Source organism: Helianthus annuus, chromosome 14, assembly GCF_002127325.2.
Source record: "Helianthus annuus cultivar XRQ/B chromosome 14, HanXRQr2.0-SUNRISE, whole genome shotgun sequence".
NCBI classification, from domain to species: Eukaryota; Viridiplantae; Streptophyta; class Magnoliopsida; order Asterales; family Asteraceae; genus Helianthus; species Helianthus annuus.
In genome coordinates, this window is record NC_035446.2 from 59,716,177 (window position 1) to 59,738,786 (window position 22,610).

Below are 22,610 nucleotides of genomic sequence, written 5' to 3' on the forward strand. Positions count from 1 at the left end.
TAAAAACAAAAACCAAACACCCCATTTGGGGGTCTGGTCGATCAAGAACAAGCAGGGGGCGACACCCCCACTCTCAAACCCTAACATCCACAAAATCTCATAAGTTGAAGGTGCAAATATGGTCCAAAACGAAATCCGAGCTTAGAATTGTGATCCTCATCGCAAGAGGATTATAAGGTATGTAAAATTTGATGAGAATTCTCTACTTGAAATTCTCATGAATTTAGGAAATCTGAAATTTGTGGTTGCATGTTTGTCTTACGATGAATTAAGAACAATATAGTGTCTAGGGACAAACCCTAGACAAATACAAGTTGAAATCATGTGAAGTTTTAGTGAAATCTATGAACACCATTGTAGGTGTGATTAGTGGGTTATGTGTAAATTGATAAACACTAGGGAATTGAGTGTTGTCCTAGTGTAAATTGACAATTGTGAAGTGATTTCTGAATTTTAGAGGATAAAGTTCATGTAAAATGGTTGCTTTATGTGAAACTAGGGCAAAGTGATAAGCTAGAAACTTGATATTTAATCATGTAAAAATCTGCCCATAAAGTGTTTGTGAAAATGCCTCAAAGAAGGCTTAAAACTGAAATTCGAAGTTAAAACGCATAATTATGATGTTTCAGTGTATTATGCGAATTATGATTTAAAGAGAGTTCTAAATATGTCATAAATGAACTCTATAGGAAAGGACGCAGGAGCGTCAAGCGGACAAGCGAGTGGCGAACCACGTTTGAAGGGCTTAATTTGAAGGTATGTAACTTGACCCGTTACATTAAGCAATTATGGTTAAATTATGTGTAGTTACATTGTAGATGAGTTTTGGTGTTGATTGTAGCGATCATGATCGTTACTTGAATTAATAGGCATTAGATTGACAAGAAGCCGTTTGGTAGTCATCACATTGGAGGATTCCGTAAGATGAGCCAATGGGTCGAATAATAGTGTAAATTGTAATATTAGTGTTCTAAATTAGTTAGATATGGCGATGTAAATCACAAGGGCATTAAACCGTGGAATAGGTAAGGAAATGCAAGTGATGTTAAGCCCCGGATGATGGGCATAAGGCGCCATAGGCTCGCTAGTTAAATGGTAGCTAATTATGTAAAGTTAAAATGGGCCGAATGACACTTAAGTGACTTTTATTCGTTCGACCCGAAAACCTAACTTTTGGTATTGAAATCATTATAGTTACGTCGGTATTCAATTTATAGACGCATAGGAAAAAGAATCACTAAAAACGGACTCATGAGTCAAAAGTTATGGTCGTTTTAAGTTGAAAATCTGAAATTCTAGAACTGGCAGCAAGTGCAGGATTCAGAACTGAACCTGCTGGAAAATCGTTCCTCCCGCGCCACGCGACAGGATCTCATGATCCTGCCGCGACACGCGACAGCTGCCGCGACACGCGACAGCTGCCGCGCCACGCGACCGGACGATCAGAACCTGCCGCGACACGCGACAGGATGAGTTCTGAATTTTTATTTTGTTTTTCATGCTTGAATGCTAGGACTTGTTTGTATGATCTAATTCAATGTCAAAACTAACATTTTTAGTGGTTTTGACCCTAGGTGACTATGAAGATCTTACGCATGACAGTCAAGCAAGGGTTGAAGAACCGAACACGACTTTTTTTGAAGCTTCCGCATCATTTTAACTTCTAATAGTCTATGTTTAAGGGATGTAAACAATTGTTAAACAACTTTTGAATGTTTTAACTTAGTCGTTAGTTGACTAAGGGTTAACTACTTTTAAACTTTGTCTATGGAATCTATGTTATAACTAGATATCTTTTATATAAAATGGCATGAATAACTATTATATTCAAGTAAAAAAAAATTTTAGACGGGTGTAACACCAAGCTTCCTTATACACCTTCTAACACCTTTGTGATTACTTGAAACTGGATGAAGATGAAGTGAAGGTGGTGGTATGGTTGTTGTTGTTCTCGGCTGAACCCAAAGAAGAAGGGAAGAAGGAGAGTGGTGTGTGTTGTGTAGTTTAGAGAATGATGAACTCATGTCTTGTGGTTAACTTATAAATCTTCTAACACACAATTTTCCATTGGTTCTTATGTTTTATAATGTGAAACATGATCCAATATAATATGTAAATAAAATCTTGATGTGGAGCCCTTGTTGGCCGATTACTAGGTGTGTGTGTGTGTGGGGGGGGGTCTAGGCTTAGGAAGTAACTAATAGTTAGTTTATGTAGTTAATATTCAAGTATTAGTTAGGTTAGTTAGTTACTAGGTGTTATATGATGTGTTATGATGTTCGGGAACCGTAACTAGCTTGGTAATGTTAAAACAATGCTTCTAGTAATTTGGTATTTCGGGTAGTGTCCGGTTGTTCGGTTGGTTACCAGTTCGTTAAGGTGCTAAACTATGCAGTTTAGTGTGCTTTATGTTACCTTTCGTGATATCCTAGTGTTTAAATGCTGAATTTTGCTGACTTTTGCGGAATTCTGCAGTTTGTTTATGTTTTATGCACTTTCCTGCACTTAAACTATCACTAGGAAGGCAGTTTTGTTATCCTTACTTTCCTACACACTATACTAGTGTAATACTTGGTTTCTGGCTTATTCTGTGTCTTAATACAATATCTGTCTATGTACTGAACTCCGTCAGCATATTTCTGATTTATCTGATAACTGTGCTAACTGTGTTTCGTGCATCATTTGAGTCAATAAAGTTTGCATGTAATAATGATATGTCATTTGCAATATGTGATGCACATGTATGTATAAGGCAATAATCAAAAAGCAATTCTAGTCATTAATTGTAATTCAGCACAGTCATTAAGCACAAATCATTGTTTAATAATTGTACGGATGCCTGAAATTTTGACAGTTGTCGCATTCTCCCCCTATTAAGAAAATTTCGTCCCGAAATTTTAAGCTTTGCTGCTAGCTGCAGGGGAGTTGGGGAACAAATGCGGGTATTTTGCTTTCATGCGGTCTTCACGTTCCCAAGTGAACTCCGGGCTGTGACGTGCATTCCATCGAACATTGACAATCTTAACACTACTCCTCTGAGTCTTGTTAACCTTCCAATCAGTAACCTCAACGGGTTCTACGGTAAAGTGGAGTGTGTCATTAATGCGAACTTCGTCAGCAGGGATAACCACTGTCTCTTGAGTTGGACTTTTCTTCAAATTAGATACATGAAATGTATCATGAACACCATTGAGTTCTGCCGGTCCGATATAACGTGGGTTTAACTTACCACGCTTCCCAAAGCGTGCCACACCTTTCCAAGGTGAGACTTTTTACAGAACCATATCACCCACTTCAAATTCCAAGGTTTTTCATCTTTGGTCCGCATAGCTCTTTTGGCAATCACGAGCCGCCTTGATGGGCTCTCGGATCTGCATAATCTTATCAGTTGTCTCTTGGACCAGTTTGGGACCAACCAGTTGTCTATCACCTGCATCTGCCCAGCATAACGGTGATCGACACTTGCGTCCGTAAAGGGCCTCGAACGGTGCAGCTTGAATGCTTGTATGGTAGTTGTTGTTATAGGAAAACTCAACCAAAGGCAGATGAGTATCCCAACTGCCACCTAAAACCATTACACAAGCACGTAGCATATCTTCAAGCGTCTGAATTGTTCTCTCACTTTGACCGTCCGTCTGCGGATTAAAAGCAGTACTCAGATTCAACTGAGAACTAAAAGCTTCTTGAAAGGATTGCTAAATCCTTGACACAAATCTTCCATCTCTATCTATTATAATTGAGATAGGCACTCCATGACGTGTGACTATCTCTCTTAGGTACAGCTCAGCTAGCTTACCTGTGTTATCCTTTTCTCTAATCGGCAAAAAGTGCGCAGACTTTGTCAGACGGTCCACGATTACCCAAATCATATCATGACCTCTGGGAGTCTTGGGAAACTTTGTTATAAAATCCATAGAATTCTGCTCCCACTTCCACATGCGTATCTCTGGTTGTTGGAGAAGACCTGAAGGCTTTTGATACTCGGCCTTTACCTTGGCACAAGTCAAACACTTTCCAACGTAAGTAGCCAGATCGCCCTTAAGTCTTGGCCACCAGTAATAATCCATCAAATCTTGGTACATCTTGTCTGATCCTGGATGGAATGAGTACCTCGATTTATGAGCTTCATAAAAAATAACATCTCTAAGACCACCAAAAAGCGGAATCCAAATTTGTCCCATAAAATACAAGGTTCCTTCCTCGTTGGGTACCAACTTTTTCTCCATCCCACGGAGATATTCAGCCTTTAAGTTCTCTTTCTTAAGAGCTCCTCTTTGTGCAACACGAATACGCAACGAGAGTTTTGTCTGAATGATCATCTCTAAAGCCCTAACCCTTATGGGCTTAATCCTTTCTTTTTGGCTTAAGGCGGCTGCCACCACATTCGCCTTTCCTGGATGATATTTAATTTCGCAATCATAATTGTTTAACAGCTCTACCCAACGTCGCTGTCTCATGTTAAGTTCTTTCTGATCAAATATGTGATGAAGTCTCTTGTGATCCGTGAAAATCATACATCGGGTACCATACAAATAATGCCGCCAAATCTTCAAAGCAAACACCACCACGCCTAACTCCAAATCATGTGTGGTGTAGTTCTTCTCATGAGCCTTCAATTGGCGCGAAGCATAAGAGATAACCTTTTGTTGCTGCATCAGCACACAACCCAATCCCTGACGCGAGGCGTCACAGTATACCACGAAGTCGTCGGTGCCTTCGGGTAGGGATAAAATAGGTGCATCACAAAGCTTATTCTTAATCAGATGAAAAGCTTCTTCTTGTTTGTCTCCCCATTCGTACTTCTTATCCTTTTGAGTAAGGGAGGTCAGCAGTTGAGCGATCTTTGAGAAATCCTCAATGAATCTGCGATAATACCCTGCTAAACCCAGAAACTGACGGATCTCGGTTGGCGTCTTCGGAGTTTCCCAATTCTTAATCGCCTCGATCTTGGTGGGATCCACATGAATTCCATCCTCGTTTACCACGTGACCGAGGAACTGTACCTCACGTAACCAAAACTCGCACTTCGAGAACTTAGCATAGAGCTTCCCCTTCTTTAGCAGCTCTAAGATGGCTCTAAGGTGTTGCTCATGGTCTTCTTTTATCCGCGAATAGATTAAAATATCATCGATAAATACGATCACGAATTTATCGAGATATGGCTTGCAAACCCGGTTCATCAAGTCCATAAACACTGCTGGTGCATTCGCCAAACCAAACGACATTACTAGAAACTCGTAATGTCCATAACGAGTTCTGAAGGCTGTCTTCAGTATACTTTCTTCTTGTATTCACAGCTGGTGATAACCTGATCGAAGATCGATCTTAGAGTAGTAACTTGATCCCTGAAGTTGATCGAATAGATCATCAATCCTCGGCAAAGGATACCGATTCTTGATGGTTAACTTGTTCAGCTCTCGATAGTCAATGCACATATGAAAACTACTGTCCTTCTTCTTGGCGAACAGAACTGGAGCTCCCCAAGGCGAGAAGCTTGGTCTAATGAATCCCTTATCCAGAAGCTCTTGAAGCTGCGTCGACAACTCTTGCATCTCTGAGGCGCAAGTCGGTAAGGTGCCTTGGCGACAGGCGCGACGCATGGAATTAAGTCAATATGGAACTCGACTTGTCGTTGAAGAGGCAATCCTGGCAAGTCTTCGGGGAAGACTTCAGGATATTCCCTTACCACAAGGATATCTTCGAGCTTCGGTTCTTCGGCTTCTTTGTCCACGACATGAGCCAAGAAGGCAACACATCCTTTACGCAAAAACTTCCGTGCCTTCAAACAACAGATAATCCGTAGAGGCGTATCCTGCTTCTCCCCATGAATCACGATCGTCTCTTCATTCGCCAATGGGATACGGATAATCTTCTCATGGCATACAATTTCAGCTCGATTACTTGACAACCAATCCATCCCAATTACTACGTCGAAGCTTCCCAACTCAACTGGCAGGAGATCTACCGAAAACTCACGTTCTCCAAGCTCTATCATACAGCCTCTAATTACTTCGCTAGCTTCTACTAGCTTTCCATTGGCTAGTTCTATCGAGTACAGAATATCTAACTTACTTGCTACTAACCCAAGTATATTCTTAAACTCTAGAGATACGAAGCTATAGTCGGCACCAGTATCAAATAGCACAGATGCAAAATGTTGATTAATAGGGAACGTACCAGTGACTATGTTCGGATCTTGCCGAGCTTCCCTAGCTCCAATGTTGAAGAATCTTCCCCAGGCTTGGTTATTCTTGGGGCAATCCCGCTTGAAGTGCCCTACATCACCGCAACCAAAACAGCCTTGGTCGCGTCCATTCCCATTTCCACCTTGATTGTTGTTATTATTCCCTCCGCGGTTTCCATTTCCCGCCTGATTCCCGTTTCCATTCCGGTTTCCATTACCTCCCTGATTATTTCTATTCCCATTACCGTTTCCACCACGGTTACCATTCCCATTGCAATTTCCATTTCCTCTCTAACCACCATTCCCACGACCAGTACCATACTAGCGTGTATCCTTCGAATGACCAACCTTTCCACAAGTTTCACATTTTCCAATTCTGCATCGTCCAGTATGATGAAAATGACATACATCACATTTGGGCAAGGTGCCCATGTATCCCTTCCCTTTGTTCTCAGAACTTGCAGCACCAGTCCTGACCTCGGCTGGTGGGTTAGCATCTCAACGCTTGTTAACACTGTTGTTGTTTCCTTGGGTAACCTTCTTGAAATTTGAGAACTTCCTCTTGTTCTCTCCAGACGACTCGACATGAGTTTCTTTCTTCTTTCCCTCAGAAATCAAAAACTTGCCCAATCTGATTGCTTCTTTAGTCAGTGCCATGCTCAAGTCGATGGCTTCAGTAATTGTTGGTGGCTTGGAAGTAGTTACCATGCTCAGTATTTGGGGTGCCAATCCCCAAATGAAACGTTCAACTTGCTTGAACTCTGGTTCTACCATGTAGGGGACAACACGAGACAAATCATGGAATCTCTGCATGTACTCAGCTATCTTAGGACCATCCATTTTCAGATTTCAAAACTCGGTTTCCAACTTCTGAATTTCAGCCCTGGAACAATACTTCTTTCGCATCAGCTCTTTCAACTCATCCCAAGTCATAGCATACGCTGCAGCCTTACCTAGAGTCTGAACCTGAAGGTTCCACCATGATAGAGCTCCATCGAGGAATAGTCCAGAAATGTAAGTGACTTGATGCTCTGGCGCACACTTACTCATCCACAGCACCGAATTTGTCTTCTCAGCCCATCTCACAAAAGCTACGGCGCCTCCAGTGCCGTCAAAGTTCAGAGGCTTGCAGTCCAGAAACTGCTTGTAAGTACAGCCTGTACAAGCAACATCATTCACAGAAAGCATTAGCAAAACGCACTTGGAAATGTCCAAACGTATTGTAATGTGTCTTAAATGACTTAAACATTACCGTTAGGTGGGTTATTCCCTGAGGTGCCTCCGCTGTGTTCGGAGTGTAGGGCCTCATGTTGTGCGATTGCCTGTGAAATTCGTTCTTGTAATTCTGCCTTGGTTTTGGGCAACTGAGTGTTCCTTCGAGGAGGCATCTTCTAAGAAGAAGATTGTATAGGTCAGGTCTTATTTGTATAATAACTAGTACGTATATATAATAGCATTTATCATAGCCAGCAAGCATATAACATCACAATCATAGCACAAACATGTAAATCAACAATGTGTTTAATGAGAACATGACAATTGAGCTTTCATAAATCATCGACCACAACGTATTGTTACATGTTTTACAAAGTGTATCATATCAAAAGGAACACATGGTCACACTAGCCTTGTCCAACAAGTCTACTAATCTACAAACGTCATACAATCAAAAGGTGGTCTCCAAAAGGCTTCACAAGCTCAGCTCAATAGTGGTGCTCTCATCAAAAGTAATGCAACCTACATAAAACCAAAAACCAACTATGCTGATGGTGGTGGAGGAGGAGGTGGAGGAAAGAAAAGCAAGCTGCACACATGCGCAAGCTCCTCCTCAAGCTCATAGACATGACGCAGCAGATAACTGATCTGCTGATCGACGGTGAGAAATCGAGCATCAAACTCTGGAAAAGGAGTAAGTGGAGCAGGTGAATGTGAAAATGGAGACGGTGACGAACGAGGGGGAACAAAAGCCGGCTGACAAGGACACGGTAAAGGACGCGGAGTCAGCTCATGCTCCAAAATCCTGCGACTCATAACCTCAAACTGGAGCTGAATTGATAAAAGTAACTCATCCCGTGTATAGCCAACAAACTGAGATGGGTGGTAGGGATCTGAAATCGGCATAGTATAAGGTGGAAACCATTGGAATGGCTCATCAAGTGGTGAAGAAGTAAAAGGAGGAAACGGTGTAGACTGACGGATATGTGGAAAAGCTGCTGAAACGTAAGGGTCATGGCTAGGCTACTGGCCTGAAGTACCTTCCCCTGGACGGGGTGTGGGTATGTCCTGCAAGAAAATGATAGGTAAATCAACACGATGGACATCAGACTCCACAGGATGAAAAGGAGCAACATCAGCGGGTGCGGGTGCAAGTGGAGGAATAAGTGGCTCAATAACAGGAGGTTCAACGGGTGTAGGAACTGGATCAGGTATAAGGGGTGCAAAGTCGGGTAAACCAAAAGGAATAGGGTCATGATCAGGCATGGGCTCAGGATCAGCAGGTGCAAAATCAGGCATGGGCTCATGATCATGAATAGGGTCATGATCAGGCAGGCTGATCAAGAGGAACAAAATCTGGCTCAAGATCAAGCTCGGGGTCGTGTGGAGGAGATGGTGCAGCTGACATGGTCGTATCATCATCAGAATCAGTGGCATAGCGCTGTAATCTAACTGCCTGCAAAGCTGAAGACGTCACAGACTCAAAGGAATCTGAGACAGAATGCAAACTAGTATCAGAGGATAACTCGATAACAGGAATCTCAAGAAGTGGAATAGCAACAACGTCCTCATCTAGCTCTCTATCACCATGGGCGTCATTCGGAGGACCATCAACAAACAAATCAACGTCATCATCAAACAGATCATCAAAAGGCCAATCCTCAGGAGGGATGACCACTAGAGGAACAGGAGCGAGGATCGGTGCCACAATATTGTCGCAACCCCCGTCCCTTAACAAATCCGGGAACGGGCGGCCGCGGCCAGTTTTGGTGGTATCTTGTGTTTATCCATTTTGGCAGCGGAATTTTCATCAGGACCGTAGTTAGGAAATATTTTATCAGAGTAAAATACCACACTTTCATAATATTAAACACATGGGATAGAACCCCACTTTTAAGTACACACATTTCCATAGGAATAAATCCTATTTTTATTTAATAAAACATCTATTTATTTTAGGTAACTTTATTGCCACTTTTCCAAGCCTTCAGTGCTGTCCAGCTGACTTCTATTTGGCTTTCACATTTTGTTACCTGAAACGCGTTTAAAAACATTTTGTCAGTGGGAAATACTGGTGAGTGAATCCCAGTTTAATCAAGTTTAAGTAAAAACCATTGTACAGTATTGAGGGCGTTCACGCAATTATATTTGTTTCCAAGTCATACTAATTACCACCCACGGTACTGTCAACACGACTTATGGAAATGTTACGCCTCGCAAGGCAGTAACAAATTTTGTATACAAAACTCCAACATATCGATGATAATTATATCCATATAAATACTCAATAACTGCTTAATATATAATTAATCGTGTGAGGTTTTGTAAAAACAGTTTGCAAAAAGGAGATAACACACATTGCTGTCTTAGGTTTTCTGTAAGGGTTTCCTGGTGACAATCTATAAATTACACAAATGCACACGTGTTAGTATAATAACCCATTTTAACATTAGTAATACCCTCCCTGAGACGGCATTCCAATGACTACGTCGGGCAGAACCACGACAATCGGGCAGCCGTTACGGAACCCTAGATCAATCGGGCAGCGTATCTAATACGTATCCAGGGGTTATGATACTTACAACGGAGCAGAACTTCGTTATTTAGGGGGTATTATACCCGAGAATTATGCCTAATTCGTGAATTTTGAGAGAAAGAAAAGATCGTGAGCGAGTTTCGACTGAAGGCCGAGGCCCTCTTTATATAGGGCTATAATTCGAGTCTCTCGCGGCCCGCGTAAGAGTAAGCTAAGGCTTACGCGGCCCGCTGACGTGTGCGCGACTACAAATATTTTTACAATGAAATTACACACGATTTGGTTTTAAATTGATAAAAGTAATTATTACTTTTACATCAAAACACACACGAAAGAGGCAAGTGTACCCCGTCATATATGTAGTGAAGTATCGGTAAGAACCAAGTATCGATCCACGGAAATGGACGGAGAAATAATACTAGACCTTTTGCCACTAAATTACCGGTAAAAACATAAGTTGTTTTTGGTTTTAGTTAAACTAAAGTAAGCATAAATAAATACTTATAAAACATAGTAAATTATATATAAATAGCCTTGCTTAATACACAACCCAAGCATGTCAACTAAGTCAGTTTTGGCACTAAAAGCATTCGGTCAATTTTCCATTTTAAGACAATTAGTATCCCTTTCGGGAATCCTAACATGACAATCATTCGGAAAGTTAAAACGATAAACACACTTTAACAACCTAAAATTGTTCTTTAACGCGCAATTGATAAATGTCTATGAAAATCTCCTAAAAATAAGTTAGTCATCCGTTAGGAGTTTTCTAACCTCACTTAATCAAGGAAAGCAACACCGATAAACACAATGCAACCACTGAGATAAGCAAAAACTAGATTAAATCACAACCAAGTTCATTTTACAAATCTTGCACATAAATTCACCAAGATAGCAATTTTGGCCGAAACTACTAACTAAGCTAAGAAATCATGGCAAGTATTCATAACAACACCATCTAACCCGTTAGAGTCCTTCCGTGAGGGCAAGCTTTCTTGATTAACAATAATTACATTTTATTAAACCACTAACCATTTCTAGTATCATGATGCCCACATTTTAACCAAGTTAAACTAGTTAACCAAATTAAAAGTTTACTAATACATGATTAATTAAGCTTCATTTTTCAACTATCTTAACTAACCAAGCACCAATCATCCAAAACAATTACTTATAATCAAGAAATCAATATCAATAACAAGGTTGCAAACTAATCATCAAAGATAATCATAGAAAATACTTCCAAATGTCAATACAAACAAAGATTAACATACTAATGGCTATAATCAAGCAAGGAATTGTTGTGTTTTTGCCCAAAGGCTTACATTAATACATAATAATCAATCTAAATGCTTGAAACATAAAAAAATTATGGAAAGATTTGAGAAACCAAACCATAAACAAGCATAAGAATGAGAATCCGGATAGTAACCGAGCTAAACCGGGCAATGTGGCTTGAATCCGGGCTAAAGCTGATGCTTCCGGAGCCTGAAAATCGCCTGTGGAGCTCTCCAAAATTCCAGAGTTACGAACAGAATGCTTCTGTTCGCTTTCTATATTTTTTCGATGTCGCACGGTCGTGCACCGATCGCACGGCCGTTCACTTTATGCATTATTGTAGTTACTGTTCATGATATCAGCAGAGTTGACTGGTCTTCGGTCTCGCACGACCGTTCTTTATATGGCACGACCGTGCCATCTCGGGATTTCGTTGCACGAACAGCAGAACTGGTCGTTCATCACCGGGATATAGCTGATCATCGGATCCGCACGAGGTGCAAGGAATGGCACGACCGTGCGTCACCGAGATTATCTTGAAGGCCTTGTTGCACTAGTCGTTCATCACCGACTGATCTTGGTTTGTCGGAGATGCACGGTCGTTCCTCAGACCGCACGACCGTGCCACTTGCCCAGGTCAGTTTTCTAACAGAATGTCCGCAGCTTTGTCGTTTTGTCCGGAAAGTCCTCGTTTTCACTATCATCTTGTCCAGTATGCTGTTTTAGGACTGTAAACAAAAGTACACATAATTAAGTATCCGAATGACGATTTTACGGCCGAAAACGCATAAAATGGGGATAAAATGGCGGACTAAAATATGTGTAAATTAGTGAATATCAAATCTCCCCACACTTGAACCTTGCTTGTCCTCAAGCAAGCTAAACTAAAATGCAATAAAAGATAGAATCAAACAAGAACGATAATTTACACACTATTTTATTGAAAACAAATATAAACGGTTAGCCGGTTTTTCGAAAGACAACATCAAAAGACTCAAACCCAATAAGCATATGCAATTATATAGCGACAACCAAAAAGCCGTGACTTCACATTTAATTGACTCAACATGTTAATCTTCACACAACTCACAATGTTCACACACACTCGGTTTTATTTATGAAACATACATAAAATGTGTACGTGCAAACACTCAATGCCTCGTCAATGAAATGTTTAATATCATAAGCTTGTTATAAGATCTCGTCTCCACCAACTAACATGCGAAAAAGTGTAAATCAAGAGGTCTTTACGGGTTGTAACGTTAGGCTTGGGCGAAGGGTATGGAAATGGATATTTAAAGTGGCGAAACGATTAAAACTCAGTTTTAGCGTTTAACTAGCGACAAACAGTATAACTAAACATACAAATGCCTTAAAAAGGCGATTATTGTGCAATCGAGCTTATCAACAAAATTTTAACATTTAAGAATTCAAAATTGCTCGATTTTTGTCAACTATACCCTATTTTAGGGTGTTTCATTTTCTGTTTTTTTTATATATATATATAAACTAACAGGTTTATACAATGGAAAGTAAATTAAAACAAGTGCTAGTTAAACGATTATTTTAACCGAGTTTCAACACAAATAGGGTAAAAACATAAAAAGGCTAAATATGGCTAAGTGGCGATAATATTGGGTAGACAAAGGTAAACGTGAAGGCTCGACATGGTTAATCCTAAAGGGTAACATAGGGTTTACGGGAAACACAACACAAAGAACAAAGCTAACAACGAAGGGGTTATCTAGGTTCCTCTATCACTTTTACACAAATCCGCAAGTTCATGGTCTTAACAAGTATACTAGTGACAAGTTCTAAATTACACATAGCATCCGGCTCACTCCTATATCCGAAATGAACAAATATATAACAATATCAAGGCTCAAATATGCTCACGTAACGGAAGGAATGGGTAAAAGTGTGAAAACTATCATGCAAGTCTTTCTTTGTTTGTCACGCTTTCCGGTTTTCTTTTTCAAAAATATTTTGCTTGTCGAGTTTTTATCAAGTCCGAAGCTTTCTAAAACACAACCAACCGGTTTATTTACTAAAATATATACAGAAAACAGATATTTTAAATGAATTTTCTGATTTTTTTTAGAGGACAAACAAAGTTAACAAAGTTAACCCCCTCCCCACACTTGAACTTCACATTGTCCCCAATGCGAAACCAAAATATAGAGAAAAAGGATAATAGTACTCCCCTCAAGATGATATCTGATGAAATGAGACCTCCAAAGCTGTGTCTGTCATATCCTCCGGTCCAAGATATGTCGGATCTGCAAGTATGTCACATGTACACCAAAACAGAACAATAACAGAATAACATAAAAACCATAATGTACATAAATACTACCAATCCGAACAAAGACATAACAGAAAGTAAAGTGTTTGGAAAATAAAATACAATCTGAGGGTGTTTGAAATACTTAAGCAAAAAGAACACCCGAAATAACAAGTACTGAAATAGTAATAAAAACCACCAACGAAAAACACCATCATCTCCTACTCGTCATCACCATCATCATCTCTCGTGAAGGATGGGCCTGCATCACCATAACCAGGTGGGTTCCATGGTGGGAACCGTGGAGGGTGCTGAAAGTAGTCGGGATATGCATGATGCATCTCCCCGAACAAGTATGAAAATCCGGCACTCACCCCCTGGTATAAGCTCTCCTGGCTATGCCTAAGTTGATCCTGAGTGGCCCTGAGCTGATCCTGACTAGCCCTGATCTGGTCCTGGCTAGTCCTAATCTGGTCGATATAAGTCCCATGCTGCTCCTGCGTAACACGCATCTGCTGAAACTGCTGGTAAAACTCTGGCCAATCCTGATGCTGGTGGTAATCATGGTGTTGCGGCTCATGTCGCGGTGTCTGTGGCTGGTGTGGTGGTGTGTGCGCCTCATGCTGCTGAACTGCATGTTGTTCCTCCATTTCCTCATCCTCATCATCTGCTGGAAGCGGGGGCAATGGGCCCCAGACCTCATTGTTGAGCCCCCTCAACCTATCCCCGTGATCAGTCTCAGCAACTACCCCCATCGCTTTCAACGACCAAATATCAACATAAACACCATCGGTCACATGAGTGAGACTCTCAAGCACCTCATCAGTCATCATGTTTAAATTGTAAGCAATTTCGGTCACATATTGACCGCCGTGGATCTGACTGTTGGGTGTTCTACCTGAGCACTTCACAAAGTATTCAGCCATCCTTGCGGCTAGGTTGATGTGTACTCCCTTAACCAGCGCGTATAGAAAAATCAAATCCGGTGTTGGACAGTTCCCCAGACTGTCCATGCGACCGCAAATAGTGTGGCTAAACACATGATGCATCACTCGAACCAATGGGTCTCTCAACCGTGAAGCCTTAGACATTCTCGGGTCATAAGGGTCACCAATAGCATTTGCAGCCCAGAATGCAGCTCGTGCTTCATCAGACGGAAAGTTAAACTGCTCAGTGAAAAACTCAGAATCCATGTCTGCAGTTGTGTAGATACCCAGCCTCCTACCCAATCGACCTACCGACCAACTGTGCCATCGTCCGCCCAACCTAAAAGTTACCCGCTCCTTGTAGCGGAATTTTGGCCTTCTAGCAGCAATAGGTTTTTCATAGGCATATGTGGAGAAAAACTCTATCGTTAGCTCAAGATAGATGGGTCAGTCGACGGCTACTAAGAGTGCAAGCGGGATACTGATCATGTTTTCAAGTCTATCAAACTGATTGAGATCCCGCATAACGTCCCAATCCAACCTTCTGGGGACGCCAAATTGCCCGCGCCTTCTCCTTAAGGCGTCCCGTCGTGGGATACAAAGGGCTTCTCGTTCATCGTTGGGGTTAAACTGAAGGAAGGGATGATCCATCTGCATGAGGAATATAGTTAGAAATCATGGAACAGGAAAAATTTCATTCGAAAACAACAGAACACACAATTATGAAGGTTCTGTCAAACTGATCTGGGCGATTGGCATGGGCGTGCGGCCTGTCGCACGGTCCTGCGTCACCGAAATCGAGCAGATGTGGCCGACAAATGTCGTAACCGCACGGCCTGCGACCAACGGCACCACCGTGCAATACCGAGCCAACATCAGAATCAGTGAACAACCGGCAAGGCACGACCGTGCAACTCCGATTCTGCAGTTTTTCGAACCCCTGATCCAATAACAGCCTGATTTTTACAAATTTTAACAAGTTTTGGGCCAACAGGGGTCGGAATCTCAACCAGGTGTTCACGATATACAAGATTCTTGCAAGGGCTAGGGTTTCGATTTGTTTATGAAGAGAACCCTAGAGAATCCTTGAAGAATCGGATGAATCTAACCTAGAAAGCGAAGAAACTAAAAATCTACAAGAAGGAACATACCGTGCGAAGATATGGGTGAAACCGTGCGATTTAAGGCAAAAACGCTCTGGAACGGTCGGCAGCAGTTAGGGTTCGCGAATTGTGAATGGGGGCTGCAGATGAAGGTATTTATATTGGACAAATGACCAAGCTGCCCTTAGTCATTCGCACGGTCGTGCGACGGACCGCACGGTCGTGCGTCGCCGACATTTGGCTGACCCTTCGCGTTGTTCTCGGAAATGCACCGGGGGTGCGACTCACCGTTCCGTCCAGCCCGTAAACACACGGGCGTGCGACAGGTGGCCCGGCCGTGCCATATCTGTAGATCAGAATTTTTTGCAGTAAACAGTTTCAGCACCCTTTTCGGCCGTTTTTCGCCATTTTTACCATCCGCAAACTGTTCTAACATTATTCCCACGCAGACCCTTCACTCGGCACGTATAAAAACTGTACAAACTAATGGAAATTACCAAATACTCCTAAATTACGCTAAAACTAGAAAAACACAAAAAAGGACGATTTTACCCCTAAAGCGCTTTTGACGCTCTTGCTGCATTTTTGATCCGCGAGTCAGCAGCGTAGACTCTCTCCTCCCCACACTTATGATGTGTGCGGGGTTTGGAGCTCAATGACCTCCACCACCGACTCTATCGGCCCGTCAACGTATAACTTCAAGGGATGCCCATTTACTTTGAAAATAACGCCGTCCGCGTTCTCTATTGCAACAGTCCCATATGGAAATACCTCTTTAACTGTGTATGGGCCTTTCCAACGTGAATGAAGTTTCCCGGGAAATAAGCGCAACCGCGAGTTGTAAAGAAGAACAAGATCGCCCGCTTGGAATTCTTTGTGGTCCTTCAAGCGTTTATCGTGCAATCTCTTCGTGCGCTCCTTGTACAACACGGAGCTTTCATAAGTGCGTTGTTGCAACTCTCCCAATTCATGAATCTGGAGAAATCGGGCTTCACCTCCGGCTTTTAGGTCCAGATTTGCGGTTTTTAGAGCCCACATCGCTTTATGCTCCAACTCAACCGGAAAATGGCATGCTTTTCCGTAAACAAGCCTAAAGGGAGTAGTCCCAATAGGTGTCTTGTAAGCCGTACAGAAAGCCCACAACGCTTCATCAAGCTTATCCGACCAATCCTTGCGGTTTGCACCTACCGACCGCTCAAGGATTCTCTTCAGCCCCCGGTTCGTGACTTCCACCTGCCCGCTTGTCTGTGGATGATAGGGCGTGGATAAACGGTGATGCACACCGTAACGGGACAAAGCTCTTTCGAGCTGGGTATTGCAAAAATGCGTCCCTTTGTCACTGATAAGCGCTTTCGGGGCGCCAAACTGGGCAAATAAGCTTTTCAAAAATCTCACGACCACCCTGGCATCATTGGTGGGTAAGGCCTGTGCCTCCGCCCACTTGGATACATAGTCAACAGCGACCAGGATGTACTTATTACCTCGTGAGGGGGGAAATGGTCCCATGAAGTCTATCCCCCAGATATCAAAGACTTCACAAACCTGAATCCAGTTCTGAGGCATTTCATCACGTGCCGATATATTTGTCGCCCTCTGGCAAGCATCGCACGCTCTAACCTAACTCTGCGCATCACGAAATATAGTCGGCCAATAAAACCCGGAATCCAACACCTTCTTGGCGGTAAAGTTAGCTCCGTGGTGGCCTCCGGTAGGTCCCTCGTGACAATGGCGCAGAATATCGGTCGCCTCCTTCCCTGAAACACATCTCCTAATCACCTGATCAGCACCAACCCGAAACAAGTAAGGGTCATCCCAAATGTAGTGCTTGACATCCGCAAAGAATTTCCTCTTTTGCTGGTGAGTCAACCCTTTAATCAGAATCCCGCAAGCAAGGTAGTTCGCAAGGTCAGCGAACCATGGCGACTCATCGCATATTTCAACACTCATCAAAGACTCGTGTGGGAAGTTGTCATTTATGGAATCCCAACGCGCGTCCACGATGTCTCAATGCTCTAACCGAGATAGATGGTCAGCCGCTACATTCAACGCACCCTTTTTATCTTGAATTTCAATATCGAACTCCTGCAGCAACAAGATCCACCTGATCAGACGCGGCTTAGCGTCCTGTTTGCTGAAGAGGTATCTGATGGCTGCGTGATCAGTATACACAACGGTTTTCGAAAGCACCAAGTACGATCTAAATTTTTCAAATGCGAAAACGACCGCCAAGAGCTCTTTTTCTGTCGTGGTATAATGCTCCTGAGCGTCGTGAAGAGTTTTGCTCGCATAATAGATCGCATGAAAGTGCTTTTCTCTCTTTTGGCCAAGAACGGCCCCTATAGCGTAATCACTCGCGTCGCACATAATCTCAAATGGCAGACTCCAGTCTGGTGCAACTAAAATAGGGGCCTCAATCAACTTTTGCTTGAGAAGGTCAAAGGCCCTCAAGCAATCATCTCCAAATGCGAACGGAGCGTCTTTCTCCAACAAACGGGTCATGGGCCTAGCGATCTTTGAAAAATCCTTGATGAATCGCCTATAGAACCCCGCATGACCAAGAAAGCTCCGTATCGCTCGCACAGAGGTGGGAGGCGGAAGTCGTGAAATGATATCCACTTTGGCTGGATCGACCTCCAGACCAGCATGCGAAATCTTGTGTCCCAAAACTATGCCCTCCTTCACCATGAAGTGGCACTTTTCGCAGTTTAGGACAAGATTCGTCTCCTCACACCTCTTCAACATCCTTTTCAAATTTTCCAAACAATGATCGAAGGAATCCCCAAATACCGAAAAGTCATCCATGAAAACCTCCATAGAATCCTCGATCATGTCATGAAAAATTGCAACCATGCATCTCTGGAAGGTCGCTGGTGCAATACACGGCCCAAAAGGCTTCCGTCGGTAGGCGAACGTGCCGAAGGGACAGGTAAAGGTAGTCTTCTCCTGATCCTCGGGAGCAATAGGAATTTGGAAGTATCCAGAGAACCCGTCCAAGAAACAGTAATACAACTTCCCCGACAGACGTTCCAACATCTGGTCGATGAATGGAAGCGGGAAGTGATCCTTGCGAGTAGCATCATTGAGCTTGCGGTAGTCAATGCAAACTCGCCACCAAGTGACGGTACGGGTAGGAATTAGCTCATTCCTATCATTTGAAACTACAGTCATACCACCTTTCTTAGGTACAACCTGCACCGGACTCACCCACACAGAGTCAGAAATAGGATAAATCATGCCGGCATCCAACAACTTAATCACCTCCTTCTTCACCACGTCTTGCATATTCGGATTTAAACGCCTCTGATGCTGTGCACATGGTTTGTACCCGTCTTCCATCAGAATCTTGTGAGTACAAAAAGAAGGATTGATGCCCTTGATATCCATGATTCTCCATGCAATGGCTCTCTTATGAAGTCTCAGAACCTCGAGAAGCTGATTTTTCTCATCCTTTTCCAATGATGCCAAAATTATGACCGGTAAGCGACGCTCCTCGTCTAGAAATGCATACTCGAGATGTGGTTGGAGTTCTTTCAACTCCAAAGGCGTCGGATCTTCAACCGAAGGCTTTGCTTCCTCCTCTTTTACATGGCCAAATTCTAGAAACCTCTCAGGACTCTGGGAACCATCGTCACCAATCTGATAGACTGGCTGCTCGAAATCGTGGCCCTCCTGCGTAATGCCAATCAGGTCCCCACACGACAGACGTGTGTCCGAATCAATCTCGTCAACAGTGCCTTGAAAATGAGAGCACACACATGCGTCGACAATGTCGACATAGTAAAGCATGTCATCGTGACTTTGCGGATGCTACATTGATCTTTTAATATCAAATGTCACGTGCTCATCATTTACTCGGAGCGTGATTTGGCCAGCTGCCACATCAACAATCGTCCTCGCTGTGTTGAGGAATGGGCGTCCAAGTATTAAAGGCACTCTTGAATCTTCGTCCATGTCAAGGATAACAAAGTCCACGGGGAAAACAAATTTATCGATTTTTACAAGCATAATTTCCACAAACCCACGCGGATACTTTATTGAGCGGTCTGCCAACCGAATGCTCATCCTAGTGGGTGACGGCTCACCCAGATCCAGCTTAGTAAAAACCTTATACGGCATAAGGTTGATACTCGCTCCCAAGTCAGCCAATGCATGGCTAACAGACATGTTTCCAATCAAACACGGGAGCGTAAAACTACCCGGATCTCCCATTTTCGTGGGCAGACGGTTTTGCAGAACGGCGGAACAAGATTCATTCATCACCACACATGATATATCCTCGAGCTTCTGTTTATTCGACATGATATCTTTTAGGAATTTCGCATACTTTGGCATCTGGGCCAAGGCTTCAACAAACTGTATATTAATGTGTAGTTGCTTAAACAACTCAAGAAACTTACCGTATTGCTCTTCGTTTTTCTGTTTCTTCAGCCTGCCTGGATAAGGTACTGGTGGAGTGTAATCTTTGACCGGCTCCTGGACTTGTGCTGTACTTGCTGGGCGTAGCCTGGCTTGCACCTCGTCCGGTGTGTCAGTCGGGACCGCTCCAGTGATCGGTGATGAGTCCGATATGACGGGTCCGGTAGTTTTTCCACTCCTGGTCATGATCGCATTCACGTACCCTCCCGGGTTTGGTTCTGTATTACCCGGAAGACCACCTGGGGGTCTTTTGGACATCATCTGCGCCAGCTGACCAACCTAATTCTCGATATTCTGAATCGAGGCTTTCTGACTCCTCATTTCTCCCTCGTTAGCTAGAAAACGATCTTCGCTTTGTTGGTATCGTTTTTCGGAGCTAGAGAGAAGCTGAGCCATCATATCCTCCAGCTTGGAACTAGATTGAGGGGCCTGCTGGTGGGAGCTATTCCCAGTGCCTTGATTCTGGTACGAATATGGACGCTGCTGGTAAGGTTGGTTGTACTGCTGGTACTGCTGACCCTGCTGGGGCGCTGGAGCACGCTGAGTGAACCCCAATGGGTTCTGATTACCTGTGTTCGCTCGCCACCCAAAATTTGGGTGATTTCTCCAACCGGGATTATAGGTGTTGCTGTAGGGATTGTTCTGCGGCCTCACCTGATTACCCACAAAATCTACCTCTTCGTGGCTCTCATACACGACTCCCTGAAAGCATGCACCAGGCTCATGTGACACTCCACACTGGTCACATCCCGAACCGGCTTGTGCAATCATCTGCGACTTCTTGAATTTCGCTGAAAGAGCCGAGATTTGTGCAGTAATGGCCGTGTAGTCATCCACCGCATGTGCTCCTGCGCGAGATGATGATGCTGCCCGGCCTCTATCCCCTTCATGACGCGAGCTGGACTTCAACGCAGCTTTTTCTATAATATCATACGCTTCCGTCAGCGTCTTAGTTCCAAGATCGCCTCCCGCGTTCACGTCTAGTCGCTCTTGTGTGTGGTAACTGAGCCCCTGATAGAACGTCAAAACCAGCTGTCGCTTGGAGAAGCCATGATGTGGAACATCAATCAACAAATCTTTAAATCTCTCCCAGGCTGCGTGCAATGACTCTCCCTCGTCCTGGCAAAAGGAAACAATCCGGTTCCGAAGCTTGTTTGTTTTCTCAGGCGGAAAATATTTCTGCATAAACTGCTCCGCCAACTAATTCCAGGTCCTGATGGACCCGGCTGGAAGTGACATAAGCCAAGCTCTAGCTTTGTCACGCAACGAGAAAGGAAACAACCTCAACCGAATTGCATCCTCCGAAACACCTGTAATCCTAAATGTCGAACAAACAGCGAGAAAAACAGCAATATGCCTCCCAGGATCTTCATGCTCACGTCTGTCAAACTGTACAGAATTCTGCACCATGTTAATAATACTAGGTCTAATTTCAAAAGTAGGAGTATCTATAGTAGGCTGAAGGATACTCGGCTCCAGGCCTGCCCTTCCGGGCCGATTTGTTTCATTCAAAGGTCGGTCGTCGTCCGCCATGACGACTCTCTCCTCATCCCCTGAGCTTTCGTCTTCAGAGATTATCACCGGCTCGTCAATTGCATTTGCAATGCGTTGCGCAATGACAAGTGACCTTTCGCGCAGCCTCTTAATTCTTCTTAGGTTATGCGCTGGTTCGTCAGTCGGCTCAGCAATAGCGGGCGCGGGAGTTGAGGACATCAACCTGCAAACGAAAAACTGACACAATGAATATTTTATTAATATAATAATGCTGTTTTTTTTTTTTTGCTGAAAAGAAACAGAATATTATTTTAAATGGGCTGAAAAATTTTATAAAAATCCGAAAATGGGCTGAAAAATTTATAAAAATCCGAAAATGGGCCGAAATTTTTATAAAAATTAAAGCAATGAAAATAATCGAATCGGCTAGTGTAAAAACGATTTTTAAGAGCCAAAAATTCAATGAATAAATGAATAAATAAATCCGGATTAGAACAAATAAATAGAATAAAAATTTACAAGTGTACAAAAGAATCACGAAAATGAATAAATTAAATTAAAAGCAAGAAATATTAACAAATAAATCAACAAATAAATAATCACGAAAATATACACAAATATTAACAAGTATATACACCGATAACACAATGACTCGGGTCGTTCCTAAAGCTCGCCAGTCCCCGGCAACGGCGCCAAAAACTTGACGTGTGCGCGACTACACATATTTTTACAATGAAATCACACACGATTTGGTTTTAAATTTATAAAAGTGATTATTACTTTTACATCAAAACACACACGAAAGAGGCAAGTGTACCCTGTCATATATGTAGTAAAGTATCGGTAAGAACCAAGTATCGATCCACGGAAATGGGCGGAGAAATAATACTAGACCTTTTGCCACTAAATTACCGGTAAAAACATAAGTTGTTTTTGGTTTTAATTAAACTAAAGTAAGCATAAATAAATACTTATAAAACATAGTAAATTATATATAAATAGCCTTGCTTAATACACGACCCAAGCATGTCAACTAAGTCAGTCTTGGCACTAAAAGCATTCGGTCAATTTTCCATTTTGAGACAATTAGTATCCCTTTCGGGAATCCTAACATGACAATCATTCGGAAAGTTAAAACGATAAACACACTTTAACCACCTAAAATTGTTCTTTA